The following is a 27,939-nucleotide window of genomic DNA, read 5'->3' on the forward strand; positions in this document are numbered from 1 at the left end:
TAACATCCTGATCAGCCGTAGCGGGTGGTTCATCTCCTAGCGCAGCATTAAGGACATAATCCTTCTTTCCAGCTTGTAAGATTAGCTTAAGATTACGAGCCCAGTCTACAAAGTTGCTTCCATCATCTTTCAACTTAGCTTTCTCTAGGAACGTATTAAAATTGAGGATGACACTTGCGTGAGCCATGATCTACAACACAAATATATTCAAAGTGGAGTTAGACTATGCTCAAGATAATTAGAGTTCAACTTAATCAAATTATATGCTAAACTCCCACTCAAAAAGTACATCTCTCTAGTCATTTGAGTGGTTCATGATCCACCTACACTATCCCAAGTCCGATCATCACGTGAGTCGGGAGTAGTTTCAGTGGTAAGCATCCCTATGCTAATCATATCATCTATATGATTCATGATCGACCTTTCGGTCTCATGTGTTCCGAGGCCATGTCTGCACATGCTAGGCTCGTCAAGCTTAACCCGAGTGTTCCGCGTGCGCAACTGTTTTGCACCCGTTGTATGTGAACGTTGAGTCTATCACACCCGATCATCACGTGGTGTCTCGAAACGACGAACTGTAGCAACGGTGCACAGTCGGGGAGAACACAATTTCGTCTTGAAATTTTAGTGAGAGATCACCTCATAATGCTACCGTCGTTCTAAGCAAAATAAGGTGCATAAAAGGATTAACATCACATGCAATTCATAAGTGACATGATATGGCCATCATCACGTGCTTCTTGATCTCCATCACCAAAGCACCGGCACGATCTTCTTGTCACCGGCGCCACACCATGATCATCCATCAACGTGTTGCCATCGGGGTTGTCGTGCTACTTATGCTATTACTACTAAAGCTACATCCTAGCAAAATAGTAAACGCATCTGCAAGCACAAACATGTTAGTATAAAGACAACCCTATGGCTCCTGCCGGTTGCCGTACCATCGACGTGCAAGTCGATATTTCTATTACAACATGATCATCTCATACATCCAATATATCACATCACATCATTGGCCATATCACATCACAATCATACCCTGCAAAAACAAGTTAGACGTCCTCTAATTTTGTTGTTGCATGTTTTACGTGGTGACCAAGGGTATCTAGTAGGATCGCATCTTACTTACGCAAACACCACAACGGAGATATATGAGTTGCTATTTAACCTCATCCAAGGACCTCCTCGGTCAAATCCTATTCAACTAAAGTTGGAGAAACCGTCACTTGCCAGTCATCTTTGAGCAAAGGGGGTTACTCGTAACGATGAAACCAGTCTCTCGTAAGCGTACGAGTAATGTCGGTCCAAGCCGCTTCAATCCAACAATACCGCGGAATCAAGAAAAGACTAAGGAGGGCAGCAAAACGCACATCACCGCCCACAAAACCTTTTGTGTTCTACTCGAGAAGACATCTACGCATGAACCTAGCTCATGATGCCACTGTTGGAGAACGTCGCATGGGAAACAAAAATTTTCCTACGCGCACGAAGACCTATCATGGTGATGTCCATCTACGAGAGGGGATGAGTGATCTACGTACCCTTGTAGATCGTACAGCAGAAGCGTTTAGAGAACGCGGTTGATGTAGTGGAACGTCCTCACGTCCCTCGATCCGCCCCGCGATCAGTCCCACGATCTAGTACCGAACGGACGGCACCTCCGCGTTCAGCACACGTACAGCTCGACGATGATCTCGGCCTTCTTGATCCAGCAAGAGAGACGGAGAGGTAGAAGAGTTCTCCGGCAGCGTGACGGCGCTCCGGAGGTTGGTGATGATCTTGTCTCAGCAGGGCTCCGCCCGAGCTCCGCAGAAACACGATCTAGAGGAAAAACTATGGAGGTATGTGGTCGGGCAGCCGTGAGAAAGTCGTCTCAAATCTGCCCTAAAAGCCCCATATATATAGGAGGAGGGAGGGGGACCTTGCCTTGGGGTCCAAGGGATCCCCAAGGGGTCGGCCGAGCCAGGGGGGAGGACTCTCCCCCCCCCCCAAACCGAGTCTTACTTGGTTTGGTGGGAGGGAGTCCTTCCCCCTTCCCACTTCTTCCTCTTTTTCTTTTCTTTCCTTTGATTTTTCTCTCTTGGCGCATAGGGGATTGGTGGGCTGTCCCACCAGCCCACTAAGGGCTGGTGTGACCCCCCCCAAATGCCTATGGGCTTCCCCGGAGTGGGTTGCCCCCCTCCGGTGAACTCCCGGAACCCATTCGTCATTCCCGGTACATTCCCGGTAACTCCGAAAACCTTCCGGTAATCAAATGAGGTCATCCTATATATCAATCTTCGTTTCCGGACCATTCCGGAAACCCTCGTGACATCCGTGATCTCATCCGGGACTCCGAACAACATTCGGTAACCAACCATATAACTCAAATACGCATAAAACAACGTCGAACCTTAAGTGTGCAGACCCTGCGGGTTCGAGAACTATGTAGACATGACCCGAGATACTCCTCGGTCAATATCCAATAGCGGGACCTGGATGCCCATATTGGATCCTACATATTCTACGAAGATCTTATCGTTTGAACCTCAGTGCCAAGGATTCGTATAATCCCGTATGTCATTCCCTTTGTCTTTCGGTATGTTACTTGCCCGAGATTCGATCGTTAGTATCCGCATACCTATTTCAATCTCGTTTACCGGCAAGTCTCTTTACTCGTTCCGTAATACAAGATCCCGCAACTTACACTAAGTTACATTGCTTGCAAGGCTTGTGTGTGATGTTGTATTACCGAGTGGGCCCCGAGATACCTCTCCGTCACACGGAGTGACAAATCCCAGTCTTGATCCATACTAACTCAACTAACACCTTCGGAGATACCTGTAGAGCATCTTTATAGTCACCCAGTTACGTTGCGACGTTTGATACACACAAAGCATTCCTCCGGTGTCAGTGAGTTATATGATCTTATGGTCATAGGAATAAATACTTGACACGCAGAAAAACAGTAGCAACAAAATGACACGATCAACATGCTACGTCTATTAGTTTGGGTCTAGTCCATCACGTGATTCTCCCAATGACGTGATCCAGTTATCAAGCAACAACACCTTGTTCATAATCAGAAGACACTGACTATCATCGATCAACTGGCTAGCCAACTAGAGGCATGCTAGGGACGGTGTTTTGTCTATGTATCCACACATGTAAATGAGTCTTCATTCAATACAATTATAGCATGGATAATAAACTATTATCTTGATACAGGAATTATAATAATAACTATACATTTATTATTGCCTCTAGGGCATAATTCCAACAAGAATTACAAGGACGAAAGGAATATGATGAACACGGAGAAGTGAATTAAATTCACCGGTAAGGATGACAAGAATGAACAAATATGAACACGAAGCTCCTGAGAATCTTCACAACGAATCACCGGCTATGAAAGGAAGACGAGATAGCGGAAACATCACTCGAATGAAATGCACTTGGTTGAAATCCAAACACTAAAGAAAAGGGCGGGAGGGTGGGGAAAAAAACAAAGACAACTTGGGACAGATGAGATGAACTCCGGAATAAAATGAGAGAATGATCTTGAAAAATTGGAGAGGAGAGGATTACTTGAAGAGAAACACACCGGTTGAAAAAGAATTAGCACGGCGACTCCGGTTGACAAGAAATGATAAGACAATCTGATTGAGCAAAGAATTGCATTCACATAAAAATATGAAAACACATATTAGGAAAGATCTGAAATCACCATTGACATCGAAGCAACTCGCATTACCATAATCAACAAGACAAAGGAAAAGGCTTATGAATCAAGCCAGAACAAACTCATGAGAAAGATTTCGTCCGATATTTTCGTGGACAGGAATCCACTAGATGTCGAACCCCAACCTAACATCATGTATTTGTTGGAAGATTGTCCTATAAGTAACTACATGCATTCCCACCTATGAATTCCTGAAATATCTGGTCATGCAATCTGGTACACGGATACAAGGAGTAATTATCACACAACTCCTATACTAACCCGTCACCTGTATCACATCCGTCAACACACAACCAGAATCTCGGACCTTCATCTACAACAGACCCTTGTGATCATAATGATACAAAGTATGGCAGTACTCCCGAACAATCTGCACCAGTACTGGGGACATCGGGGTTATCTCGCCACTACTACTATTGAAGCAATTACGAACACCCTTCGTTCTGAGATATTAAGAAATCTGAATGATAACGATGTGCTCGAGAATCCCCTGGAGTTCAACTCCCCTGAAACTCAAAGCAGATAGGAGGCACCAAGACATAACTCCATCACATCGGCATCATATAGATCTCAAAAATATCCGCGTGATCCTAAAAAAAATTGAGTGAGAAGAGGAGTAGAATTAAATTGTTACATCAAGATTCCTCACTAGATCATAGAAGAGGAGAAAAAGAATCCTACTCTCTGATATATAACTAGACTCAAAGCAGTTTTTCACTAGACTCGACTCGACCAAGTTCGATCAATCAAGGGGGCTCCTAGGTCGGTACTGCTCCGATACCAACTTGCGACACGACGAGATGCGCTTCTATCCTTGACGAGGCCTTCGTGCCAAATTAAGGATAGGGTCGCATCTCGGGCGTGACACCTTCTCCTCCTCCTCCTCCTCCTCTTCTTCTTCTTCTTCTTCTTCTTTCTTTTCATTTTGCCTATTTCTTCTCTTCTCCTCTTGTTGGAGCTAAATTACCTAATTATGTCTTTTTGGATCTAAATGGGTTAATTATCCCATTTTAGAGGAAAACAAGCTAAGTATATAATATTCATGAGCTAACCAAGGTTCTTATGCCATTTTAAGCTTATTATGGTATTTTGGAGCTAAATGGGCTAATTATGTCATTGTTGGGGAAATTAAAGCAAGGATAATATGAAAGAGGAGAAGAAAGAGGAGGAGGAGGATAAGAAGAAGAAATCAAGAAGAAGGAGGAGAAGGAGGAGGAGAAGGACTAGAAGGTCCTTGCCCTTCTCCTTCTCCTCCTCCTCCTTCTCCTTCTTCTCTTCTTCTTCTTCTTCTTCTTCTTCTTTCTTTTCATTTTTCCTATTTCTTATCCTCTTCTCCTCTTGTTGGAGCTAAATTACCTAATTATGTCTTTTTGGAGCTAAATGGGCTAATTATCCCATTTTAGAGGAAAACAAGCTAAGTATATAATATTCATGAGCTAACCAAGGTTCTTATGCCATTTTGAGCTTATTATGGCATTTTGGAGCTAAATGGGCTAATTATGTCATTGTTGGGGAAATTAAAGCAAGGATAATATGAAAGAGGAGAAGAAAGAGGAGGAGGAGGAGAAGAAGAAGAAATCAAGAAGAAGGAGGAGAAGGAGGAGAAGGAGGAAGAGGAGAAGGACTAGAAGGTCCTTGGCCTTCTTCTCCTCCTCCTTCTCCTTCTTCTCTTCTTCTTCTTCTTCTTCTTCTTCTTTCGTTTCATTTTTCCTATTTCTTCTCCTCTTCTCCTTTGTTGGATCTAAATTACCTAATTATGTCTTTTTGGAGCTAAATGGGCTAATTATCCCATTTTAGAGGAAAACAATCTAAATATATAATATTCATGAGCTAACCAAGGTTCGTATGCCATTTTGAGCTTGTTATGGCATTTTGGAGCTAAATGGGCTAATTATGTCATTGTTGGGGAAATTAAAGCAAGGATAATATGAAAGAGGAGAAGAAAGAGGAGGAGAAGGAGAAGAAGAAGAAATCAAGAAGAAGGAGGAGAAGGAGGAGAAGGAGGAGGAGGAGAAGGACTAGAAGGTCCTTGCCCTTCTCCTTCTCCTCCTCCTCCTTCTCCTTCTTCTCTTCTTCTTCCTCTTCTTCTTATTCTTCTTCTTCTTCTTTCTTTTAATTTTTCCTATTTATTCTCCTCTTCTCCTCTTGTTGGAGCTAAATTACCTAATTATGTCTTTTTGGAGCTAAATGGGCTAATTATCCTATTTTAGAGGAAAACAAGCTAAGTATATGATATTCATGAGCTAACCAAGGTTCTTATGCCATTTTGAGCTTATTATGCCATTTTGGAGCTAAATGGGCTAATTATGTCATTGTTGGGGAAATTAAAGCAAGGATAATATGAAAGAGGAGAAGAAAGAGGAGGAGGAGGAGAAGAAGAAGAAGTCAAGAAGAAGGAGGAGAAGGAGGAGAAGCAGGAGGAGGAGAAGGACTAGAAGGTCCTTGGCCTTCTCCTCCTTCTCCTCCTCCTCCTCCTCCTCCTTCTCCTTCTTCTCTTCTTCTTCTTCTTCTTCTTCTTCTTCTTTCTTTTCATTTTTCCTATTTCTTCTCCTCTTCTTGGAGCTAAATTAGCTAACTATGTCTTTTTGGAGCTAAATGGGCTAATTATCTCATTTTAGAGGAAAACAAGCGAAGTATATAATATTCATGAGCTAACCAAGGTTGTTATGCCATTTTGAGGTTATTATGGCATTTTGGAGCTAAATGGGCTAATTATGTCTTTTTGGGGAAATTAAAGCAAGGATAATATGAAAGAGCAGAAGACAGAGGAGGAGGAGGAGTAGAAGAAGAAATCAAGAAGAAGGAGGAGAAGGAGGAGGAGGAGGAGGATAAGGAGGAGAAGGCTCCTTCTCCTTCTTCTCTCCTTCTTCTTCTTCTTTCTTTTCATTTTTCATATTTCTTCTCCTCTTCTTGGAGCTAAATTAGCTAACTATGTCTTTTTAGAGCTAAATGGGATAATTATCTCATTTTAGAGGAAAACAAGCTAAGTATATAATATTAATGAGCTAACCAAGGTTCTTATGCCATTTTGAGGTTATTATGGCATTTTGGAGCTAAATGGGCTAATTATGTCTTTTTGGGTAAATTAAAGCAAGGATAATATGAAAGAGGAGAACAAATAGGAGGAGGAGGAGAAGAATAAGAAATCAAGAATAAGGAGGAGAAGGAGGAGAAGGAGGAGGAGTAGAAGGACTAGAAGGTCCTTGGCCTTCTCCTCCTTCTCCTCCTCGTCCTCCTCGTGCTCCTCCTTCTCCTTCTTCTCTTCTTCTTCTTCTTCTTTCTTTTCATTTTTCCTATTTCTTCTCCTCTTCTCCTCTTCTTGGAGTTAAATTAGCTAACTATGTCTTTTTGGAGCTAAATGGGCTAATTATCTCATTTTAGAGGAAAACAAGCTAAGTACATAATATTCATGAGCTAACCAAGGTTCTTATGCCATTTTGAGCTTATTATGGCATTTTCGAGCTAGATGGGCTAATTATGTCTTCTTCTCTTCTTCTCTTCTTCTTCTTCTCTTCTTCCTCTCTTCTTATCTTCTTCTTATCTCCTTCTCCTTATTATTGTATTCTCTTCTTCTTCTTCTTCTTCTTCTTCTTCTTCTTCTTCTTCTTCTTCTTCTCCTCCTCCTCCTCCTCCTCCTCCTCCTCCTCCTCCTCCTCCTCCTCCTCCTCTTCTCCTCTGCTCCTCCTCCTCCTCTTCTTCTTCTTCTTCTTCTTCTTCTTTCTATTAAGCTAACTAACTAACTAACCTAACTAACCAAGTTAACTAAACCTATCGCTAAACCTATATAGCACTAAACAGCAAAAAATAACAAAAACAGAATCTATATCACTAAGTAACTAAAATATAGCTCCTTCTTTTCCTTTCTCCTCTTCTTTCTTCTACTCCTCCTCCTCCTCCTCTTCTTCTTCTTCTCCTCCTCCTCTCCTCTACTCTTATTCTACTCTTCTCTTTTTCTTCTTGTTCTTCTTTCTCTTCTTCTTCTTCTTCTTCCTTTTATTCCTCTTCCTCTTCTTCTTCTTCTTCTTCTTCTTCTTCTTCTTCTTCTTTTCTTCTTCCCCTCCTCCTCTTCTTCTTCATTTTCTTCTCATCTTGCACTAACTGAATTAACCTAAACTAGTAGTAACCTAATAAACTAACTATCTAATTTAAAAGAAAAAAACTGAAAAAATAGGGTATCGGAGGCACTCACCGAAGTTGGGGACGACCAGTGAGGGGAGGGCGTCGCAGGGAGCCGGTGAGGGGAGGGGGCGGCGCTGGGGCAGGTGAGGGGAGGGGGCGGCACAGGGGCAGGTGAGGGGAGGGGGCGGCACAGGGGGTGGCGCAGGGAGCCGGTGAGGGGAGTGGGCGGCGCCGGGGCACGTGAGGGGAGGGGGCGGCGCAGGTGGTGGCGCAGGGGTCGGCATAGGGGGCGGCGCAGGGGTGGCCGGCCACCGGTGGTGCAGGAGGGAGGCGCGCACGACGGTGGAGAGAGAGACAGAGTGGGGAGTGGGGTAGTGGAGCGAGGGGCTAGGGGGAGACGGCCGTTATAGGGACGTCAGCTTTGCCGTCTGCCCCAGGACAACAAAGGGCCCCACGGCGGATGGCAAAGGCCTGGCGGACGGCAAAGAGCCCGTCCGTTGGACCTGGCCAGGCCCAAGGTCTAGTGGGACCCATCTACCCTCTTTGTCGTCTGCCCTATGTCTCTTTGCCGTCCGCAGGCAGACGGCAAAGCCCTGGCCGATGGCAAACATTCTGTTTACCATCAGTGAGCCCTTTACCGTCCGCTTTAGGTCAGCTGACGGCAAAGATCTTCTTTGCCATCAGCCAGCAGACGGCAAAGAACTGGTGATGGAAAATTAATGGAATCCAGTAGTGAAAGATTTCTCGTTCTTCTTTTGCTTGTTGGGAGCTTTCCCGTGTAAATAGTATTCTTTTTCTTTGGGTCAAGGTAGAAGACCATGGTTACAATGTTTAGTGGCTCTCGTATGCATTATCTGTTTATCTGTCAAAGAGCCATATTACTTTATCTTCTCCTTTGTGTTTTCTTGCAGATTCCAGCTTAGTCCAATGCACGAACACTCTTATTATTGTTCACATCATTTGGTCGTGCAAGTGAAAGGCAATAATGACGATATATGATGAAGTGACTAAGCCTGGAAAAGCTGGTATGAACTTGATCTATTTTGTTTTTGTAAATATGACTAGCTCATCGTTCCTAATTCAGCCTTGTTATGAGAGAAACATGCTTGCAATGAAAACTTAGAGATCATAGTTTCTGATGCCATGCTTAATTAGCTAGGAGCTTATAATGGTTTGTCTTGGATGCTAACACGAATATCAAGATGATTATGATGTAGTATGATAGGATGGTATCCTCCTTTGAATGATTCAAGTGGCTTGACTTGGCGCATGTTTACGCATGTAGTTGAAACAAAATCAACATAGCCTCTGTGATATGCATGTTTATGGTGATTTATGTCCTACTCATGCTTGCACTCAATGTTGGTTAATTTCAATGCATATTGATGACTGTTGTTGCTCTCTAGTTGGTCGCTTCCCAGTCTTTTGCTAGCCTTCACTTGTACTAAGCGGGAATACTGCTTGTGCATCCACTTCCATAAACCCAAAGTTGTTCCATATGAGTCCACCATACCTACCTATATGCGGTATCTACCTGCCGTTTCAAGTAAATTTGCATGTGCCACTCTCTAAACCTTCAAGATAATCTGTTTTGCATGCCCGAACCGCTCATGTTGTGACAAGGGGCGGTCAATATCTTCCATGCTAGGCGTGTTATTCTCGATACGTGTTTATGGAATGCCCAGTTTCGTGCTCAAATCGAAAAGATAATTGCAAACAAAACTCCCCCTGGATTGTTGTTGGTATGAACGACACCCGAGGATTCGGCTAGTCGTGGAGTGTGATTTATAGGTGGTGGGGGAGTCAAAACTTTACTTTTCTGTTTGGGAACCGACTATAGCATGTGTAGCATGGAAGATGGTGAAAACTCTTGGTCATTACATTGACAATGAAAGCATGCCACCCAAAATTATTTATCTCTGTCTTCAAAGCTTGAGCTCTGGCACCTCTGCAAATCAATGCTTCCCTCTGCGAAGGGCCTATCTATTTATATTTCTGTTGAGTCATCCTCTTCTTTCAAAACGCACCAATTAGAGAGCACCTCCGTCATTTTTATGCTACACTTTTAATTGTTATTGAGTATGACTATTACTAGATCTTCTTTGCCATGAATTACAATGTTCAGTCAGCCCTTGGTCTTTGAAGGTGCTATGCATTTATGTTTTGCGGTCTCAGAAAGATCTAGCGAGATACCATCTGTTCATATTGCTTCATGATTGTTTTGATTGAAGTGTTGACGTTTGAAACTTATTATTATTCCTCTCTAGTTGATTATGCCATTGATATGAGTACTTCATGAGACCTAAATGTCATTGCTTATGTGGTTAGCTTATGATCTTGCTGAAAATATGAATATGAGTTAGACATAATTACAGCAACAAGATCAAACAGAGTTTGTAAAAGTTTTTCTTTTGTCTCTTTCAGTTTGTCAACTGAATTTCTTGAGGACAAGCAAGTCTTTAAGCTTGGGGGAGTTGATACGTCTCCATCGTATCTACTTTTGCAAACAACTTTGCCCTTGTTTTCGACTCTAATTTGCATGATTTGAATGGAATATACCCGGACTAATGCTGTTTTCAGAAGAATTGCCATGGTGTTGTTTTTGCGCAGAAATAAAAGTTCTCGGAATGACCTGGAAATTTACGAGGATTTTTTGTGGATTATATATAAAAAATACTGGCGCAAGAATCAACCGGAGACGTGGAGCGAGGAGCCCACAAGCCCAGGAGGCGCGAGCCTCCCCCTGGCCGCGCCTAGCGAGCTTGTGGGGCCCTCGGGACTCCGCCGCCTCCAACTCCAGCTCTATGTAGTCCCTTTCGCCCAGAAAAAAATCAAGGAGAAGAGTTCATCGCGTTTTACGATACGGAGGCGCCACCACCACCTGTTCTTCCTTTGGAGGGCAGATCTAGAGTCTGTTCTGGGCTCCGGAGAGGGGAGATCGTTGTCGTCGTCATCACCAACCTTCCTTCATCGCCAATTCCATGATGCTCTTCATCGTCCGTGAGTAATCTCATCGTAGGCTTGCTGGACGGTGATGGGTTGGATGAGATCTATCATGTAATCGAGTTAGTTTTGATGGGGATTGATCCCTAGTATCCACTATGTTCTGAGATTGATGTTGCTACTACTTTGCCATGCTTAATGCTTGTCACTAGTGCCCGAGTGCCATGATTTCAGGTCTGAACCTATTACGTTCTCATCAATATATGCGTGTTCTTGATCCTATCTTGGAAGTTGTAGTCACCTACTATGTGTTATGACCCGGCAACCGCGGAGTGACAATAGCCAGAACCACTCCCAGAGATGACCATAGTATGAGGAGTTCAGGTATTCACTAAGTGCTAATGCTTTAATCCGGTTATCTATTAAAAGGAGAACCTTAATATCCCGTAATTTCCATTAGGACCCCGCTGCCACGGGAGGGATGGACAATAGATGTCATGCAAGTTCTTTTCATAAGCACGTATGATATACGGAATGCATACCTACATTACATTGACGAACTGGAGCTAGTTACATATCTCCCCATGTTATAACTATTGCATGATGAATGTCATCCAGCATAATTATCTATCACCGATCCAATGCCTACGAGTCTTTTCCTACTGGTTCTTGCTACGTTACTTCGTCGCTACTACTATCACTGCTGCTATTGTTACCGCTACTGCTGTCACTGCTACTGTTACCGTTGCTACTGTTGCTATCACACTACTTTGTTACTGAAACTTTGCCGCAGATACTAAGTCTTTTAGGTGTGGTTGAATTGACAACTCAACTGCTAATACTCGAGAATATTCTTTGGCTTCCCCTTGTGTCGAATCAACAAATTTGGGTTGAATACTCTACCCTCGAAAACTGTTGCGATCCCCTATACTTGTGGGTTATCAGCAGCCAACCAGCTAGTGGTTGTGGGGGTGTCTATTTATAGCCTGGAGCATCCCGACATGATTTGACATAAATGCCCCTAATGATATGACCATTGGGTGGATAAGATTTGGGACAGGTGACGCGTGGCGCGACAACGGTTGGAACTTTCAACTGTGAAAGTCTTCATGTCTCTCATGTTCCTCACTTTGAGGATTTGGTAGGTGTAGGTTTTGGTTGAGCATCATGACGAAACTCTTTCCATACTTTACCTCGACCCCTTTAACAATACGGTGTTCTTATGACTCAAGAGTAAAGAAAATGAAACAGAAAGAGTAAATCTTCAAGCTTCAAAGTCTTCAGAGTATTTTGGTTCGGACATACCGAATTCCTCATCTTCAATGTCTTCACGAGGAATATCATTTTCTTCACAATTTTTTTCGCGATCAAAGTCTTCAAGGAATGACGAAAATCTTTGCCCGAAGATATACATATTTAGGGGTCAATATTCATTAAATAACTCAAACTCCTGAACGACTTATAGAGCCTTTGTACACTTACAAACTTATCAGTCTCTTAACCTATAAGTCTTCAAACCACCAAAATCACTAAGGGGCACTAGATGCACTTACAGTTTTGCGTTTGCATGTGTGGTCTCCTATGAGACAGCAACTGACAAAGCATCATGCACGTGTAGTTCATTTTTTTTATGCTTGGAAATGCGGTGTGTGTATGCGTGTAGTCCACCCCCCTTGGTCATGTCTATTTTTTGAGAAAGCAATTTCTATTGTCACATGTGGCGGTTTTTCTCGTTTTGTGTATGCTTGCAAATGCATTGTGTGTATGCGTACAGTACACTCGTGTGCTTCCCTTTGTAAAAACAATAAGAATACATCACAAAAGAAGTTCATTTCCTTTTAGATGTTATTCACTTGTTTTTGCCCCATGGTTTACTTTTACCAACTGTAAAAATGCAGTTCTCTATTTTTCACCATGCGGTTCACTAATTTTGACCATGTGGTCCACATAAGCTAAAGAAGTTAGAAAAATACAAAACAAACATCATGCGGTTCACTAAGTCATGTAGCAAATAAATCAAATGCAATCCCCTTCTCTTGATATTGGAGTATGGTTTTCCATCTGATGTAGTGTCATTGCTCTTCAAATGCAGTTTGGTTCAGCCGAAGTGAAAATGAAAATACAAAAAATAAACCCTTTAAAAAGAAAGCATGCACTTCGCTTGCCTGTAAAATATAGTGAGGTGCTTAGTGTGAAGTAGTGATTTCTTCTGTATGATGCGGTTCACACGTCGATTTTGGTGTCTCAAAAAATAGCGTGTTCGCGTTTTGGTAATTTCAAAACTGCTCTTAAACCGTAAGGAATTAGAGAGAGTGTTCTACATGAAAAAGTTGTGCCTCCTCGATATCTTTCCAATGCTGTATCGTTTGCATCATTTCGACGAGCGTTTTGAAAAAAATCATGAAAATACGCTTGCTGCCAATCGTTAGCCGCCGCACCATTTTCGAAATTCGTTTAAAACCATGAGGAATCTCAACAAGTGTCCAACGTATGAAAGTTATGTGTGTTCCATAGCTTTCCAATGGAATATCACATGCCTCGTTCTGACAAATGGTTAAAAAACAGAGGCAAAAACAGTACCAAAAAATCATAAAATTTGAAAAATAGAATACCCCATTTTTTAAAATTTGAAACTACTCTTAAACCGCAAATAATTAGAGAGAGTGTTTTATATTAAAAATTGTGCCTCGATGATATCTTTCCAACTTCATATCATTTGCTTCATTCCAACAAGTGGTTTAAAAAACATGAAAATATGCTCGCTACCACTCGTACGACGCCCATAGTTTTTGCAACTACTCCTAAACCATGAGGAATCTCGGAAAATTTTCAACATGGAGGAGTTGTGCATAATCCATAGATTTGCAAAAATATATTATATGCCAAAATCATAAAATTTGAAAAATAGAATACCCCATTTTTTAAAATTTGAAACTACTCTTAAACCGCAAATAATTAGAGAGAGTGTTTTATATGAAAAATTGTGCCTCGATGATATCTTTCCAACTTCATATCATTTGCTTCATTCCAACAAGTGGTTTAAAAAACATGAAAATATGCTCGCTTCCACTCGTACGACGCCCATAGTTTTTGCAACTACTCCTAAACCATGAGGAATCTCGGAAAATTTTCAACATGGAGGAGTTGTGCATAATCCATAGATTTGCAAAAATATATTATATGCCTTGTTCTGACAAGAGATTTATAAAGTGGAGCGAAAACAATACACAAATAACACGTGTAGTTTTCTGCCCACATTGCAATGTACATTGGCTAGCAGTGCAGTTCTTTTAGCTTTCGGCCGAGGTTCAGAAGTGTTGTCAGAATAACTATTCTTCTAATATTTTGTTTGAGTGGTAACGGCATCATCGCTTACTTTATTTCAAGGCTTAGCAAGGGCTTACATCATTCATAAGGAGAGCTAGTATAAACTCAGGGGGTTTATTAACCCAAATACAAGAAGAATTGTTCTCATAACTATACTTAGTTATGTCGTGAGAAGCCGCATTTGCTTCCCGTAAGCAATGACAAAATTTGACATTCACAATCGAGGCTATCAAGTCCATGCAATCAGCAAAAATAGGAGGTCTCTCATTCCTCCACATGCTGCTGGTACATGCGGTCATAACATCTGTTGAGTCAGATTCTGCAATTATAATGTTGAAACCAAGATCTGCAATCAATGTAAGTCCCAGCATCATGGCCGCTGCTTCGACTATCAACGCATCAGATGCAAACTGTATGAAAGAGCAAGAAGGTGTAGTAAAACTTCCATGTCCATCACGTATAATTGCAGCAGTAGCTCCCATCCGAGTATCTTTGTGAAATGATGCGCCAACATTCAATTTAAGATAGTCTCTTCGCAGCTTCATCCAACGTACCTTCTCTCCAGTAACATAATTATGATTTCCTTAACAAAAGCATGACAGGGGGAAAGAATGGACAACTTCCAGTATGTTGATGGTGGAACTTTTTCATTATGAGTTGATCTATGGTGAATACACCAAAGATACCAACAATCTGTACACACCCCCTGAAGATTTTGGTACTATTCCATTGAAGAATCAATTAGCTCTTCTAAATTTTTGACTCAGATGTTTAAAGAGAAAATGCTCCGAACATTTTGTTCTCTAGTTGCAATATTTTTCGGAGTTGTTTAGCCGGTAGAAAATCAAATAGAAGATGCATAAGATCTTCTGGTTTGCTATCACATGTAGGGGAAGTAGGATCAGCACCAACATGCCGGCTCACCAAAACTGCTTTGACGTGAATAGATGCATGAAGTTATCGCCAACAAAATATTTTAATTTTACCCGAAACACATAACTTTCATATTGTATACTAGATTGGTGCTCGCCGAGGAGAATATCAAATAGTGTTTTGTGCTTCTTAACTGATGTCTCCACTCCACGTGGTATGTCGAACGTACTAAAAAGGTCCCCGACTTGTTGTAGTGCCATGCTATAAAATCATCAAAACCATTTGGACTCAAAGGGATCCTGAGTATATGGACCGTGTCAACCACTGATAAAATACCTCGAATTAGAGCTTCATCTCACTTCCACATATAAGGATCAATGAGCTTGGAAACTTTATGTAGAAGAATAGGCCCTTTCTTCGTGAGTATTCTCCTCGAGGGACTAGATGCCACCCATGAGTCTCTCCAAATATCAATTTACTCACCTGTACCCACGCACCAGATATATCCATGCTTGAAAGGTTGAATACCGACAACTATATTTTTCCAAGTGAAAGAAGATCCCCTCTTTGGGCCAGCCTCAAAACTGACCTGATTTGGGAAACATTTAGCTTTTAAAACCTGGGTAGGATATTAGAAGAATAGACGGGTTGTATATAGAGTAGCACTATTCTACTTACACGATCAGAATAATATTATAATAACTCTCGCCCCATCAGGCGCGGCGGGGATGTTCGAGAAAGGAAACACAAGGCCACCCAGGCCATCCCATTAGAATGTTGTGCATGACCCATAGCCTACGTGCCACCTTCCCTATGAATTGTCTTTCCTAACCTCTTGCCGGCCACCTACCACAACACATTAGCCAACTTGACACCATAACGCCGCCGCCAACTTGCCACCACGACGCACTCGTTGGGCCCGCACCGCGGTGCAGCCGTCGGCCTGCCCCTGTGACGCTTCTACCGGCCTCCCACCACAACTTCGCCACATGTCTGCCACCGCGGCGCCGGCGGCAGCCTCCCACCACAACATCGATGTCGGCCTCCTACCGCAACCCATTCCCGCCTCATTAAGGGGAATCAAGTGTCGCCGCCCACACTGACCACACGCGCTGCCACCTCTAGGACTAGGACGTCGCTGCAACACGAGCCCTAGGGTGCGTAGTCATTGGTACAAGGGTTGCCAAGCACGCGCTGGCCGTGGATGTCATTGGGCTGCCACCTTTCCCTAGATTGAGGCTCGTCCCGCCGTTGGTGGTTTTCCAAGCGCCCCATCATCGCCTTTCTCCATATCCAGCTTCCTCAGGTGTCTCTAGTGACTACCTCCTTGTTGTCCTGCTCTAATGGCACTCTCCAGCCGAACTCCTCCCCGCAAAGCTCCGATTACTACTCATTAAAGTAGACATGCTTAGAAGTTCAAGTTCTTCACGTGGTGTGTTTTTGAAAACTCTGTTCGCGATAAATGCACAACACATGATCTCGTTGTTTTCAAAATTACCTGAAAAAGGCATGGAATTAGAGAAAACTTTCTATATGAAAAAGTTTCGCATTTGCCATAGATTTCCAACCATATATTATTTGCCCATTTTGATAAAGTTTGCAAAAACTATGGACAAAAAGCATTTTTTAGCTATTTTCAAAATTAACACAAAACTATACATAATTGGTAGAAAAATTCTATATATAAAAGTTCCGCATTGGTTCAGGCTTTCCGACGCCATATCATTTGCTGCATTCTGACATACCTTTTAGAAATTGAAGCGAAAATACAATCTCGTTGGGACTTCAACCATTTTTAAAATGACTTTTAAATAATTTATAATTGGAACAAACTACATATACACAAGATAAGTGCATTTTCATAAGATTTACAACACTATATAATTTGCATCAATCGGATTAGCCATTTTGAATAAGCTAAAGATATAAAGAAAGTTGTTCGGTTTCGGAAGTTCTGCCATTTTTCAAATTCCTTTTTAAGCATATGGAATTTGGGAAAACTTTCTATATATGAAAAGAGTGGATCTGCAGCACCTTCCCACCACCAATCATTGGCCTCATTCTGATAAACAATTTAGAAATAGGTTTGAAAATACAATTCATGTTTTTTGTGTGAAGAAAAATGGTGTAGATTTTGCCAAAACTTCAACTTAGGTTGTGATGCTTGAGTCCACAGCTTTTCGACGGTATATCACAAGCTCTATTTGGACAAAGCTAGCAAAAGTTCAACCTGACCCTAGGTGCATTGCTAGTGATGTGACAAGTCGACTTGTTATGAGAATACTATTCTAATCCCGTGACCATAAGTGTTTAACTCAAAACAGTTGAACATATGGCTGAATTCAAATAGTCGAAATCACTTTATGTTCAACTCAAATATATGGATCACTAATATCATGAAATTAAATAATATAGATGTGGCTAAATTCAAATGAATATGCATGATTGATAGATCAATTTTGGTTCAAGTAGGAATTACATGTATTATCATCTCTAATTCAAATAGTTGAATCCCTTTTATATTGACATCTTGTAAATGTGCAACTAAATATTTGAACCTCCTTTCAAGCCCATCTCTCTTCAGGTCTCCCACGCATGCTCCTTCATAAATATCTATCACTCTCTTTTATCCATCTCACATGCATCCTTAGTACATGGTTCTTTTTTAAAAACATGATTTCTCGATCTCTCTCTCTCTCTCTCTCTCGGTGCCACACTCTTTCAATCTCTATTGATCACTCGACTTTCATTATCTTTAATGTCTCTATAATTTTATGGTATATCTCTAGCTACCTAGCATTATTTTTTTCCGCCATACAAACTCTCTCACTCGGCTTTTACTTTGGCTAATTTTTTTTAAATATTGCTTTTTTTCAAATCTTTTTGAAAAATAATGTGTCTATTTGAAATTTTTCAAAAATATTATAACGTCGGCCTCCCAGTGGCCGACTGCCACTTGTCGGCTTGCCACTGGCCGAAAGGTGGCAGTCGGCCACCAGTTAGCCGACAGGTGGCAGGAGGGATCAGTCGGCAGGGGAGGGGGGCCTGTCAGCCTGCCCGTAGCCGACAGGTCCCTGTCGGCCTCCTCTGAGCCGACAGGTGGCCTTTGGGCGGGAAACTCCTTTTTTTTCACTGTTTTGACCTTCCTCTCAATTTTGAGCATGAAATGAACCCATTTTGACCCATTTTGACCCTTTTAGTGGTATTAGAAACTTAAAACATAGTGCTATTACAAACTTAAAACATAGTGGTATTAGAAACTTAAAACATAGTGGTTTTAGAAACTTAAAACATAGTGCTATTACATAAATCTTAAACTCTTCAGCCTCTTGCACCCCCTCTTCCACGTCCTCTTTGGCCCCCTCTTCCTCCTCTTCTTCCCCGGCTGCTTCGTCCACGCCTCGGGCCTCCAGTAACGAAAGTGGGACAATTACTATCCGTATGCCCAAATTCATTACATAAAATGCATTGTCCGCGCGCCTCCGATTCATCCATGTCATTTCGGATGCGCTGAGACTGCCGCCTCCCTCTACTCGTACGCATATGTGCAGGGTGTGGTATATATACCCTTTCAGCAGGGTCAACGGTATTGAAGTTACCCATTGATCGGAAACCCAACAGCTCACCTGTCCAGGTATTGAGAACTGCCTGCTTTAAAAAATATGGAGACACAAACGAGATTGCGTCAAGGCCTAGCAGCCCACAAGCAGAAAGTACATGCGAGCAAGGTAGGTGAAGCAACTTTGGTTTGTTGCACGTGCACTCGCACGTTGGCCACAATTCATTTCCAATTATCACCTCATGCGTTCTCATCGCATTTGCACATCCGAATTTGTTGTTAGCCAAGCGGACCTCGAACCTACGCTCCAGATTTCCAATGACGACAACACTGTGTGTCTGAGCTTTCTTCATCTTTTTATCCATGTACTTCATAACCCTTTCACAATACCGTGTGTTAGGATTGTTTGTGATATGCAGGTACAAGTCTTGGATGTCAACATAGGTGCCTGGATTCCGGTTCTGCAGTGCCTGCAGGAGCCGAACAACAGAGTCATATGCATCAAAATACGAACCGAATCTGGTCTCAAGTGCCTTCTGCTTAGCCCTCCAAGCCTTGCCATATGATATGTTGTACTTGAACCTCACGAATACATTTTTCTGGATAGCCTTCACTTCCATCGCCTTACTCTCCACTATCTGGCTATAAAACAAGCGAGCAATCACCGTGGAAGTAAGGTTAGGATGATCTTGAGGGATACACGGAAGTACACATTTATGATTAACTATGTCACTTATGACCCATCTTGTGCCATACTTCGGAAGATATCCATGCACCCTTGCGGGACAACCCTCGTTTCTGCATACCATACCGATAGCAAGAACAACCGTCACCACCAGCTCCAACTCCACCAACTTCACCCACACCTCCGCCACCACCACCACTACAACCTCCTCCTCAACCTCCTCCACAACCTCCACCACCACCACCAAAAATAGCTTCAAAGAACCACCGCAACGCGAATGAGAAGGATGATTAGGCTTCCCTCAAACTTACGCAACTAAACCACGGTTCAAAACGTAGTTTTATCGGAAGATTTTTCGTCTGGGGGAGAAAGAGAGAAATGAGAGCAAGGAGAAGAAAGGGAGGAAGAAGAAGATAGAGAAGAAAGAAGAAGAAGAAAGAAGAAAGAAGGAAGGGAAGGAGCCCCTCTCGGCCAAGAGGTGGCCGACTGGCCTCCTGTCGGCCACCAGGAGGCCGACTGGCTGGCGCAAGCCGACACGGCTCCATCGACGTGTTCTGGCCAGTACTCGGCCGACGCGTGGCCGACTCAACTCCTGTCGGCTAACTGGTGGCCGACTGCCACCTTTCAGCCAGTGGCAAGCCGACAAGTGGCAGTCGGCCACTGGGAGGCCGACGTTATAATATTTTTGAAAAATTTCAAATAGACACATTATTTTTCAAAAAGATTTGAAAAAAGCAATATTTAAAAAAAATTAGCTTTACTCTGTCTCTCTCTATGGATTTCTCACGCTCCCTATATCTTTCCAGATATGACTCCTAACACTAACATTTATCTATCATACACACATACCGTCTATCGGGGTCTCCTTTCCCTCTTCATATCTCTCACACACAATAACGGACCAACCTCTAGCTAGGTTTATCCATCTATCGCACATTGTCGTTTCCCCTATATCGTATATGTCTCCCTCGTGCTCCCTGTATCTATGTAGATATCTCACCCGTTCTTGAAACACGCCCTCTCTATGTATTATGTCCCGCGTTCCACATTTCTTTGTTGTAAATACTTTCTTTCTCCCTAAAACATACACACACACTCGACAATCTTTCTCATGCGCTCTCTCTAGTTCTTTCTTACATAATATTTTTAGGCCCCTTTGTTTCATGCACCCTGTCTGTAACGACCAAGATGCGGTCCTTTCCGATCTGGGGGTCGAGGCCCCCGAATAGGAAAGAAGCGCATCCAAGTGTTTTGCAAGCAAGTAAACATAGCACATAATAATAAATATAGTAGACAATCTGGGATTCAACTGTCTTCTTATTAATAATACAGAGTACAACGCAGATACAAACAAGGTAGTTCCGGTACGGACTACAAAACAAGGAAAATGCTATTTGCAAGCAAGTAAACATAGCACATAATAATAAATATAGTAGACAATCTGGGATTCAACTGTCTTCTTATTAATAATACAGAGTACAACGCAGATACAAACAAGGTAGTTCCGGTACGGACTACAAAACAAGGAAAATGCTATGCTACCCGCTGCAGGCCCACGATCACGACCACGGCTCAGTCCTCTGGATAGTTCACGTAAAGGCGATCTGTCTCCTCGTCGTACTGCCACACCAGCTGGGTGCCGTCGGGATCATCAGTCTCTGGGGTACCTGTACCTGCTGGAAGTTTCGGAGGAATCCGTGAGCCACGGGGACTCAGCAATCTAAGACCTTGGTGCCAGAACTAGTCATGTTATTGGGTAAGGAAGGGATGAAGTGTTTCAGGCTGCTGCAACCTATGATTGAATAAGTGGCTAACTTACGCGAGAAGGAAGTGAAAGTGGTCTACGCTAACGGTCGAGAATACTTGATCAGAAAGTGATCCTGAACACCTACCTACGGCATTCATAACCCCACAGTGTTCCGGATCAAAGAGAGGTCTTCGAGGGGACAGTCACGATTACACACACAGTTGGCATTTTTATTAGTTTATGTTCAAGTTCTCTAATACCGGATGTTAACAAAATATTCCAAGTTGCCACATAACCGCGGGCACGCCTTTCCGAAAGATTAAACCCTGCAGGGATGCTCCAACTAGTCCATCACAAACGAACACAGGCCGCAAAGGCATCCTCTATCACGAATCTCGTGATCTCGTCGGATTCCTTAGAGGAAAACTTCAACTCTGGGGAAAACCAAAGCTTCACCGGGATTCCTATACGCAAGATATACCGCTAAGGCAAGACAAGACTAGCAGGACCTCCCGTCGTGTCGACGACCCTGATAAGAGCCGCGTATCTCAGTCTCAGGACACGACAGATGAGCTAGACGTCGGGATGGCTAAACCTCTGGGTGACCAGTGGGGCCCCGGACATCGCTCAGGTGGGACCAACACTCATGGGGAGCACTGGCCCGAGTTGTTGATTAAATTCCTCGGGGTAGCTATTCCCTATGCAGATTATTATGTGATTAGCAGTTTAAAACCAAAGTTGGGTCCTGCCGGACAAGCCTTAACACTACGCGATTTATCAAGGGGGTCCCCATAACAACCCCGAACGTGTTAGGAGCGATCATTGTGGAATCAAACACCGGTAACCGGTAACTAAGGCGGCAATAACGAAACAAGACACCCGGCAAAAGGCTAGGCCTCCCGTCATTTACCAAGTATATAGATACATTAGTTAACTATCAGAAATTAATATAATGATATCAAGCTCATGTCATTACATGAGTTAAGGCACCTGCAGCTAACAACGCTAACATTAGTAGCTGAGCAAGCCTACCTAGCCATGCAAGTTTGCTAGAAAAGAGTAAGGTGTTAAGCTCATGGCATATGAAGAGGCAATTTATTTTCAGTGGTAGGCAGCGAGAAATATGACGTGGAATCAAAACTAACATAACAAGTCTAGATATGGGATCAAGGTCATGTCATCTTGCTTGTGATATCCTCAGCTTGGAATGGTTCTGGATCGTCCTGCACGTACTCTCCTGACTCCACGTATTCGTTCTCCGCTCCCGGTGCTACCCAACACAAGAATAACAGCCAATGAACAGCAGCACCACAAAATGCAACAATCACATGATGCATGAGATGAAAGTTGAGCATGCACTACTATTTCCACCACTAGCACTAGCACAATAAACTACAACAAGTTCCTGGGCAGAACTTTGCACTAACTTATCTGGTCATGCATGGGAATGATATGAACAGATGCATCTCGTAAAGACGGTGCAAAACCATATAAAGAACTTTGCAAACGGAGCTACGGATCAACGGGAATCAACGAAACACGATATGAAGCTCTACGTGAAAGATTCAACACCTCACACACATTTGGCACAAATCTGGTGTTCCCAGGTTTCCAAGACATATATTAACCCAACATGAATGAAATGGAGCAAGGTAGAACACCCCAACAACAATTAAACACAAACTTTGAACAAAATGGCAAAACTGTGTAATCTGCCAGTTTCTGCATCTTAGCTGTTTGTGAGCAACATGCAACATAGCTACAGGTCTTCAAATATGACAAATAATATATGTGGCTGTTGCCAACCAAGAACACTACAAGCTCCAGCAAGAATCACAGCAAAAGGAATTAAACTCTAGAAGATACAAGGCCACAAACTTTCCCAAAACCATTAGTTCTCAGGGACTTAGTGAAAATTCCTGCACCTGAGATTCTGTTTCTGTTCTGAAGCTTTTTGACAGCAATCAACACACAAGCTACTGGACTCCAAATGACTTGAAAATTGACAGGAAGCTTCACAAAAATACCAGGTTCAAAACACTAGCACTGAACTAAGTCCAGTTCTCAACAGAATGACCAGCACATCCTTATCTACAGGGGAAGAAAATGTTTCCAGCATTCCAGACTACAAGATCACAACAATTCACACCCTCACATGCTAACATAGATAGCTCTCTAGTGCAACTCATCACCTCAAGACATGTGGTGAGGGGGAGGCATCCACACCCCACTAAATCCATGCAAACAAAAGAAACTACAAGATCAACTTAGACCACCTACAACTCCCAAAGATGGGCTCCACAAGAGTAGCTAGTGCATCTTATCTCCTTAAGGCACAACACACACAATAAAAACACACACAATAAAAACACATCACAAGCACAACTCCTACCAAGTGTTCTTCACACCACTAGATGCAATCCACAACGGTTTACAAGGCTAGCAATACCCATCTATTATCTTGCAAGTGTGCAACTCACACACAAAGGGATCTGCTACTAAATACACTAGCAGGGAAAAAAATGATTTTAAATCCAACTTGCTGCCCAAGCACAAGGAGGAGGAAGAACAAATAAAAGGCAGCAAAAGAGATAGCTAAAACAAATATCAGGGGTCCTGGGATTCGAACCCAGTACCCCCTGATACAACACCCCACGACACAACCACTGCGCTGCTGCTACTGATGTTAACAGGAGAAGGGAAAATGGCAAGGTAAGCTACCTGCAGGAATAAATCGAAACAAAAGAACAAAAGGCGCCGAGGGGGGGGGACTCGAACCCACGCCCTCCTACAGACGCAAGCATATGACAGAGCAACACTACCATCAGGCTACGGATCGACGACTGGCTATGACACAAAGGAAAAGTAGATAACCCACTCCACTCACGAGAAGAACTCCGCCGGTGGCCGGACCCGAGGGAGCTGGCGGCGCCACTCCCGGCCACCACCGGCAGGGGAAGCTATCGGCGGGGGCCGCGGGAACCTCAGGGGCTCCATTCCCGCCCTGAGCACGGGAAAAGGCCCCCCCTTTGGCTGCCCGGAACGGCACCGGGGTACTCTGCCGCTGCAGCTGCTAAGTCTGCACCGGCTAGCTGCTGCTGCTACTGCTAGCGCCTGCTACCGGCTGCTGCTGCTGCTGCTGCTACGCAGGGGAGGGAGCCCCTCTGCGCGCGCACGCACGCACTCTGCACTGCAGAACAAGCCGCTACACTGCATCTCTGTCTACTGCTGCTATCGAACAGGGGAAGTACGCGCCACGACGAGGTCTGAGCCGCTCCGCGGAGGAGGAAGGAAGGGGACGCGCGGCCTCACCTTGGGAGAAGATGGGGCGCCGAACGGGGAGGAGGAGCGCCGGACCGGGGAAAAAGACGCCGAAGAAGCTCCTCCGACGTAGACCGAAGCAGGGAAGAAGTTCGCCCGGTTTGCCCCGTTGACGAGGACGAGCTCGACGGGGGGGGGGGGGGGGTCGCTCCTCGGGGTCCTAACGCCGGGAATGGGATGCGGGGAGCCGCCCCGAGACCCCGGACATGGCGGCCGGTGCCGGAGGCGACGGAGCGGCGGGTTGACGGAGGAGGCGCTGCACTCTTTCTCTCTCTGCTACCTCTCAGAAGCTTACTAGGGAAGAACGAGGGAAGGAGGAAACTGGCGGCGCTGGGGGGAACGGAGATGGAACCCTAGGGCGGAGGAGGAGGCCCCGGGCTCCTTTTATCGTCTCCGGAGGCGAGCTCGAGCCGCTGGATCAAGGAGAACGCGATCGAGAGGTGGAGCGTAGGTCGTACAAGAGTGACGTCGGGAGGAAGAAGATAACGCTCGCCAGCGTGCTTTGTCGCCAGGGGTGGAGACCTACTGGGCCAGCACGGCAGAAGACTTAATGGGGCAGGGAAAGAAATAATTACACAGGAGGTTTATCCAATTAGGTAAACAGAAAAACAAATGCACCCAGGGAAGGAAAAAAAATATTACCCAAAATAACTACTGGGTTAAAAATTAAAAGGAAAATCCTGCTAGACAAAAGAAATTATGGCCCAATAGGGAAAAATAGGAAAGCAATATTTGGAGATGTTTGAAATAAATGCAAAACCGTAATTAGTTTACTGTTTTGAGTTTATTTGCACCTCTAAAAATCAAAGAACAAGCCAGAAAAATTGCACCTCCTCATAAACACATTTTTATCTAACCACCAGACATTTTAGAATCATTTTTGGGAAGAAGTAATTTTGACATGGAAAAAAAATAGGAGGGGAAAAAGGAGTTTAAAAAGCAAGAGCTTAAAATGACTAGCACTCACTCCTATATTACACACACCATTATCACATGCATCACAAGATAGTGCAATACCACCATTTAACCCTAGCAAGAACACATGCACTCACAACACCACAACACTACTCCTAGTAAGAACAAATGCAACATGATCATGGCATGCAATCATAAGGTATGGCAAGGAATGATATGTTATGCATGCATGCAAGGAAAGTAAGCACTAAGGAACACACATGAAATCATGGCACAAATAATATCATCAAGATCTCTGACAAGGTGGCCCCACATGGAAGGTTACAAAAAGGGAAAGTCCTACACTTGGGGCATTACAAACTCTCCCACACTACAAAGAAGATCTCGACCCCGAGATCTAAGACTGAAAGAAATCGGGAAATTCGGAACGGAGGTGATCCTCGCGTTCCCACGTAGCCTCTTTATCGGAATGGTGTGACCACTGCACTTTGAGAAACTTGACAGACTTGTTACGGGTCTTGCGCTCGGTCGCCTCGAGAACCGCAACTGGATGCTTGCGATAAGAGAGGTCAGGCTGAAGATCGATATCCTGAAGATGCACAGTGCGCTCGGGGTTCTTGAAACACCTCCGAAGCTGAGAAACATGGAACACATCATGGACATTTGCAAAGGTTGATGGAAGCCCGAGCTGGTACGCGAGGTCGCCCCTCTTGCCAACCACTCTGAACGGACCAACGAAACGTGGCGCAAGCTTGCCTTTGATGCCAAAATGCTGCATACCCTTCATAGGCGACACCTTGAGATAGACAAAATCACCAAGCTCATACGACATGTCACGGCGCTTGCTATCATAATAGCTCTTCTGACGGGACTGCGCTGCTCTAAGGTTGTCGCGAATGATCCGACACATCTCCTCAGCCTCTTCTATCATATCATTGCCAAGGATCTGACGCTCGCCTGTCTGGGACCAGTTGAGCGGAGTACGGCACTTCCTGCCATAGAGAATTTCAAAAGGAGCCTTGCCAGAGCTAGCTTGATAACTGTTGTTATACGAGAACTCCGCGAAAGGCAGACAATCCTCCCACTTCATGCCAAAGGAGATAACACAGGCTCTCAGCATGTCCTCAAGAACTTGATTCACCCTCTCCACTTGACCACTAGTCTGAGGATGGAACGCTGTGCTGAAGCGGATCTTCGTGCCCATAGCAGACTGAAACGAGTCCCAGAACTTGGAAGTGAAGATACTCCCGCGATCTGATGAGATCACCATAGGTACACCGTGCAACGAGACAATCCTCAAGGTGTACAACTCTGCCAGCTGAGCTGCTGAAATGGACTCCTTGACTGGAAGGAAATGCGCCACTTTACTCAATTTGTCGATGACGACGAAGATAGCGTCATTGCCCTTCTTGGACTTCAGAAACCCTGTGACGAAGTCCATCTCAATGTGATCGAACTTCCACTCGGGAATCGGCAAAGGCTGCAAGAGGCCCGCTGGTCTTTGATGTTCTGCTTTCACCCTTCGACATACATCACACTCATTGACGAATTGAGCAATTTCACGCTTCATACGGGTCCCACCAGAACGACTGCTTCAAGTCATGGTACATGTTGGAACTTCCCGGATGAATAGAAAGTAGAGAATTATGAGCTTCTTTCATGATCACCTTCCTGAGATCACCTTTCGGGACGACAAGGAGGTCCTCAAAAAACAAAGTGTCCCTGGCATCCACAGTGAAACACTTATACTTGGGAAGACTCTTTCCCACACCAATCTTGACCTTCTTCACCATAGTATCAAGTAGCTGAGCTGCTCTGACCTGATCTTCCAAGGTAGGAGAGGTCTGAAGGTTCGCAAGAAAACCCTGAGGAACCAGCTGAAGATTGAGCTTCCTGAAAGACTCAGAAAGACCCGGCTGGAGAGGTTGCAGAATCAGACTGTTGCAATATGCCTTCCTGCTCAATGCATCTGCCACAACATTTGCCTTGCCTGGCGTGTACTCAACACTCGGATTAAATTCCTGGAACATTTCCACCCAACGTGTTTGCTGAAGATTCAAGTTAGGCTGAGTGAAGATATACTTGAGGCTCTTGTGATCGGTGAAAACTTCAACCTTACGTTCCAACAAGAGATGTCTCCAAGTCATCAAGGCGTGCACAACAGCTGCTAGCTCGAGATCGTGCACAGGATAGTTCTTCTCCGCAGGCTTCAGTTGCCTGGAGGTATAAGCAACCACCTTCCTATCTTGCATCAAGACTGCACCAAAACCCTGAAGAGAAGCATCGCAAAAGACCTGGTACGGCTTGGAATCATCCGGAGGAGCCAATACCGGAGTGGAGGTAAGCTTCTCTTTGAGTGTATCAAAAGCCAGTTGACACTCTGGAGACCACACATACTTGACACCCTTCTAAAGAATACTAGAGAGCGGCTTGGCGATATTGGAGAAGTTCTCAACGAATCTTCTGCAATATCCGGCAAGACCGAGAAAGCTTCGAAGCTGCTTCACATTCTGCGGAGGTTCCCATTCAACAATGGCTTGAACCTTGGACGGGTCAACCTTAATGCCCTCGGCAGAGATAATATGCCCAAGATACACCACTTCTTTCAGCCAGAACTCGCACTTGGAAAACTTGGCATACAGCTTGTATTCTCTCAGTTTATCAAGCACCAACCTGAGATGTTTCTCATGTTCTTCCTCATCCTCAGAAAAGACCAGAATGTCATC

This window comes from Hordeum vulgare, chromosome 5H (assembly GCF_904849725.1).
Source record: "Hordeum vulgare subsp. vulgare chromosome 5H, MorexV3_pseudomolecules_assembly, whole genome shotgun sequence".
NCBI lineage: Eukaryota > Viridiplantae > Streptophyta > Magnoliopsida > Poales > Poaceae > Hordeum > Hordeum vulgare.